Source organism: Arachis duranensis, chromosome 5 (assembly GCF_000817695.3).
Source record: "Arachis duranensis cultivar V14167 chromosome 5, aradu.V14167.gnm2.J7QH, whole genome shotgun sequence".
Taxonomy (NCBI): Eukaryota; Viridiplantae; Streptophyta; class Magnoliopsida; order Fabales; family Fabaceae; genus Arachis; species Arachis duranensis.
Window position 1 is genome coordinate 96,382,235 of NC_029776.3, and position 6,776 is coordinate 96,389,010.

Consider the following 6,776-nt stretch of genomic DNA (forward strand, 5'->3'; position numbering starts at 1 on the left):
AATAAACAATTTTATATTTTATTAGATATAAAATCATAAAAAATTATGAAAAAATTATAAAAACCGAGATAATTTTTTTATTTGATAAGTATTTATTAATTTTTTAATTAAAAAACTAATTATAATTATACCTGTTATTAAATATATGACATTATATTTGATTATATAAAATTTTAATTTTCGATCCCTCCATAATTTGATTCCTGGATCCGTCCCTATGTCCAACTACTTGATTATTTAGCAAATAATGATTAATTAGTGTATGAAAATATTTTTTAATTTTATTTTCTATTTTTATTTTTGTATGCTTTTTTCTTTGGTCTCAAAAATTACTCTAATCAACTGTAACAATTTCTTGTAATTATTTTCATTAAAATGGTGAAAATAAACTATGCACCATGCAAGCATAGAATAAAAGATATCAAACCAATGGTTTGAATGGACAGATATAGTGTTTTCATTAAAAAACTATTTTTAACAATTAAAATTAAAAATGATTGATAAAAAAATTTTATACCCTAAACTATTCAAGCGGTAATATTAATAGTTGGATGAATTATAAGAGAGAGAAGATTGAAAGTTGGAAGAGAGAAAAATGAATTTTTTTATTTTAAAAATTTTTAAATAAATAAAAAAAACTAAAAACATAATTTTTTGTAATTAATTTTATGTATTCTTTATATATTCTCACTATAATTAATTATTATCAATATTAAATTAATAAAAAATTAATCTAAGTAACAATTAAAAATCTTAATAACACGTTTTTTTTTTTTCAACTTGTGAATCTTTTTAAAAACATCTTCGATGAAAATTTTTTTAATAATTCCAGAGAAAATTATAATAAAGGACCATTGGCACATATTAATTATTCAAAAGGATCAATTATACTTTTTTTTAGTTAGATCAGTTACAAGTTAGTTATCTTTAGACTCTCTCTATATATAGATAGCTGTTAATTACAAAGCATGTGATAATACTTCAATTCACCTTTGTTACAAAGTATGTGGTAATATTTTAATTCACTTTTATTAAATTAGTGAATCCTTTTCTCTTCTTCTTCAATTCTTTATTCTTATTTTCTGTTCTACTACTACTCTTATTCTTCCTTCTTACAGCGACGTGAGAAAATAATAATATATCTAATCAAATAATATTTTGAGTGGTTGGATCTTGAAAACACGTCATTGATAGGTTTTCTTTATTTTTCTTGTTTTTTAACTCTTTAGACTCGAGAAGCTAGACAGAGAGAATGCTACTAGCTATACATACATGCCAGATGAGCTGAGAATGAATTAAATAATAATTTTTATTTAATAGAGATCATGTTAAAATTTTCCGTCATTAATATAGGTTTAATGTTGATGAATATAGATAAGATTGTGAATAAATTATAGATTACTCTAGATAAAAAAGTGATAATTACTTACAAAACTCATGCATTACAAACATTTTTGCACGGGATTTGTTTTGATTTTTTTTTAAAGGATTTGTTTCGGTTGAAAGCTACATTATAGATTTATAGGACTTATATGATTTAATTTTTTCATAAAAAAATATATGTCATCTTATTTTAAGAGAATAAAAATATATATAAAAATGTATACATTTTTGCATATTTGTTTCAACTCCAAAACAAATAAAAATATATGTTGTAAAATAAATAAAAAAATAAATATAAAATAAAAAAATATAAATAAAATACTCTAATATTAATATCTATTAATATTATTATTTCAATATAATAGAGTTGTTTCTAAAAAATTATTTTTTAATAATTTATCTTACGTATTCTTTATGTACTTCTATTATAATTAATTATTATTAATATTAAATTAAAAAATAATTTAGGTAATCATTAAAATTCTAAAAACGCACAATTTTTACCCCTTTTTTTTAAATTTGTGTATTTTTTTCTAAAAATAGTAGTACAAGAATTCTATTATAATAAAAAAGATGAGAATAAAAAATCTTAGCAATAAAAAAATGACCTCAATTGAAGCATGTTCGAGAGTCTTTAGATAGTTCGGCATATAATACAAAACTGTTCATCACATAATCCCAACATTCCAAATGCTGACAGATATTTGTTCCCAACTTGATCTTCATTTATTATTAATAGTGGTGGTGTTTTTTCTCCTCCTTCGATTTCAATTTGTTCCTCCATCTTTTTTGAAATGTCATGTAAGTTTGTTTGAAGTTAAAACTTTTTTTTGATAAAGTATAATTTTTTATTATTGAATGATTTTTTTGTATTTATTTTTTATTCTACTTATGAAATAAATAATAAAAGATCACATTTTATTTTTTAAAGTAAAATTTAAAATTTAGAGAATAAATCTTTCCATTTATATCACAACATTCTCCTTAAATATTTATTTAAGATTATTGTCTCATTAAAACTTTATTAAAAAAATTAATTTAATGGAAACAAAATTTTTAGTAAAAAAAATTACAATATTTTTTATGATGAAAACTATTTTATTAAAAACTTTGTCAAAAAAATTTAACAAAAAAAATTCTGACCAAAAAAAAAGAGTACAATTTTTCTTTTTTATTGATATTATTTAATATATTAAAATTGATGCATCACAATTTTATGTACCAATTTTTAAAAAAAAAATTTAAAAATAACTTTCTAAATAAATCTGTCATTTGTTGGACATCAATTATTGAATACTATATAAAAAATTTAATTTTACTTTTAAATTTTATTAATATAATTTTAGATGTGTGCAAAAAATACTTTGTGTATAAATAAATAATTTTAAATGTGCCATATTCAAAATCTCAATTAATTTGTGTCTTGTATTCCTTTACCTTACTATGTGCGTAAACTCAAGTTGCTATTACTATGATTCTATTGAAGTTACTTTAATAATAATAATAATAATAATAATAATAGAAAATTCTGATGGTTTCAGTGGCTAAGAGAAGGGGGGTTGAATCTTAGCCCCCTTTTTGAATGCTAACACTTGCTGAACTTCAGAGAAGACTTTTCTATTTTTGCTCGTCACTTGACACGAGCAACTTTGTTTTGTCTCGTCCCTTGTCACGAGACTTTTTGTTTTGTCTCGTCACTTGGCACGAGATAATTCTGGCTTTTGCTCCTGTGTGGTGGAAAACAGAAATGGAGTAAAAAGAGAAAGAGATTGCACCCAGATATATCCTGGCTCGGCTGCTAAGTGCAGTGCAGCCTACATCCAGTCTCCATCACAAATATGATGGAATTTCACTATAATCAATCTGATTACAACTTGTAAAGTGCTAACCCAACTTACAAGGGGATTCCCACAGAATCATGATACACAACATAGATGAACAAAGGAACTCTAAGACATCTATGGCTTTTTCTTTTAATTTTGCACTCTCTGCCTTTTTCCGCTCTATGGCTTTTTCATTACAAACCTCACTTGTTTGCCTTTTACCATGAGACTCAAGACATGACAAAATTAAACAGAAAAATACAAAACTGAATACATTGAAGGAGAAGAGAAATCTGTTAGCTCAGGTAGCTCTGAGAACTCTGTGCCTTGCACTCTCAAATTTTCTCCTTGCTTCAAACAGTGGTTGTTTCCCCTTTTTAAAGAAACAGGAAAGCCTCCACACTTGAAGTCAAAACCGAACCAACTTTCTTCCTCCTTCAACAAACCGGTTCGGCCACACAAAGAGAGAAGAGATAACCATGCATTAACCAACATGCAATTACCTCTAGTCCTTTCTTGATCATCATCCTTCATCAATCCGGGCTCTCCATCCTTGGCTTCCTCTCCAAGATGGATTTCTGGCCCTTGATGCCTCATAATCCAAGATGGATTTCTGGCCCTTGATGCTTCATGATGATGATGACTTCATCTGCTTCAATCTCTGCCTTCAACCATCACTTCGCCACTCTAGCTACTCCCTGTGGTGGTTGATCAGAATCGAAGACAAGCCATGCTTCAAGAATCTCCCTCTTGGCCGAATCTTCAACTTCCCTTTTTGAGCATGAGAGGCTCAAGATTACCTCACCAAATCTAACCACATTTGGTAGTAATCTCAGCCACAGCTCATCTTTCTTTTGGTATGTTTTCTTGCCATCATTAGCTTGATGGTCTTGATGCATGTAACTCTTTCTTTTTCTTCGTTGAAGAGCACGGCGTCCATTGTTTCTTGGACAAGGACCGAATAGAGAAGAAGAAAGAGATGAGAGAGTGAAAAGAATCTGAATAAAAGCAAAGCAAAGTGGTTAATCAAATTAATTGGAATAGCTTGCTTTTACTCCCCTAACATAGAGTGGCGTGTGAGTCATAATAACCATCAATCACTTCAGCTGAATTTTTCTCTCTCATGTTCCCCATGCATTAATTAACAATGTAATAGATTTTGAAATCCATCACATGGTTAATACTTGGTTCCGTTGGAAGCATTTGGCTTTCATTTCTCTTTGGTTTCGGACCAAGATTGGAAGCATTCATCACTTGTGTGACTTGGGCTTGTAGTGTTGAAATTAAAGCTGGCCCAATTGGTTAACATTTGCTTTCCTGATAATTTGTGTAGCGGATCAAGCATAGGAAGCAAACAGGAAAGTATTTGTTTTGGGCTTGCAATATTAATATTTATTCTGGCCCAATTATAACTAGCTTCAATTATAAACACACAGCTGAACCAATAATGCAACAGTTGGGCTTTGTTAATTTTCTTTTGTTTCGGCCCAACAAAATCTGCACAACAAAATTATTAATTAAGCACATATGAGTTAAGATCAAATTAATAATTTTGTAATTAATTGTTTTAATAATGTTTAGTCATCACAAATATTAATTTAGAGTTTTCCAAACTCATCAATCTCCCCCTTGATGACAAACATTATTAAAATTGAATTGGAAAGAAATTTAAATATTGAGTAAAGAATACTCCCTTTGATTTTGAATTTCTCCCCCTTTCAAAATGTCACATGGCTCCCCCTTAATATATGCTATTTTACCAAGGGAAGCATAAACCTGTAACATTTAAATCAAGCTTCAAGTAACAATGTTATTTAACAAATTTTATAATGCTAAATTGCTTGATTTATGAGCAGTTTTAATTGATAATCAAAACTCATTTGATATCATAAACTGATTTACTGCTCAAACAATTTCATACAACACAAAGCTATCCAAATATTTTTCAAATATTTTCCTGTTTTACAATATCAGAACATAACAATATGATGAAAAATATTTGAAGAAACAAAACAAGGCAGTTTTGATATTTTACACAATTTTAAAGGAACTGCCAAAAATAAATTTTCAATCCAACAAGTTTATCAATGATGAATCAATTAGCCAGGCGTCAAGATAAATCAATCATTATAAACCAAATGCCAAATAAACTAATCATGATAAACTACAGCATGCAGTTCAAACAGTAATGATCATAGTAAAACCGATGCAATAACAACATGCATTCTTTAAACAAGGGTGATCATAAATTTTCAAAATTGAAAATTTCAACCCCTGTTTCCCTGTTTTTCCAGCCCCTGTTTCATTCCAATTTCAATTTTGGAACCTAAATTTCCTCCCCCTTTTGTCATCAAAGGGGCACCTGCACAAACCATGATTAATATAGCAAAAAGTTCAAGATAGAATAGCAAAAGTGTATCACAGTATTGATACAACCGATTAGAAGTTCAAACATGAACCAAATAATACCAGAATTTACATAAAACATCAGATAGATTGTACTCCTGATTCAGAATCAGTATTCTGGTTACCATCTCCTTCTCCCTTTATGAGTGAAACCTTGTTCTCAACATCTTCATTTGTGATATCAACTTTAAAATATTCAAAGATGCAGGTGAGAAACATCCCATATGGTAGATTAGGCCTTTTTGAACTCTTGACAGATTTCCACATGTGCCTTATCATAAGGTATGCAAATGATATTTGAGATGAAGTAATGAGAGCAAACAGGACAAGAAAGTCAGACACTGTTATCCGATGGTGTGGACCACTTTGTGGTATGAGAACATGAGATATGATCTTATAAAGAAGAATTGTCTTATCTGGACCAAGTTCTCTTTGAGTTGATGCCGTACCATCCATTTTGGAGAGACCTTCGCAGGTGTGATTTAAAGCCATCTGGTAGGTGATTCCAACCTGTAAATCCCATTTCTTAGACATGTATGTTCTTGGTCCTTCTTCTTTGTAACCTAGAGCCATCCCAATGATTCCAGTATCAAGAGTGATATGACTCTTCTTCACATATGAGTGGATTGTGCCATCAATAAGTCTCATGTTGGCGTAGAACTCACGGACTAAACATGGGTAAACTGGCTTCCGGATGTGAAGCAGAGGAGTCCATTGAAGATTATCAAACAGAGAGGAGACATTGATCCCTTTGTTGGAGAGTGAGTCTAGGCTGACTAGATAAGTAGCACAGAGATCGCGTTCTTTCAGAACTTCATTGTGGAATTCATGGGAAGCACATGAGTCGAACCTAGATGGATCATAGTGAGAATGTGGCTTATGAAACCTTTTCTTGAAATCCCATGACTCCAAATTTGCTGGCTCCTTGGTGTCATTCAAAGCAATCCCTTTAAACTTCTAAGTGCTCTTTTCGGGTGTGTCCTTTTTGTTCATGATAATGAGAGTGAAAGAGTAGGAGATGAAAGAGTGAATGGAACCGAATTGTGTGAGAGAGGATGGATGGAATAAATGTTGAATGAAAGGAGAATATGAGATAGTTAATGCACAAGGTGGGTAATTAATGACCAGGGTGGTTTCCAAAAGTTTGAAAAGATGGTTTCCTTA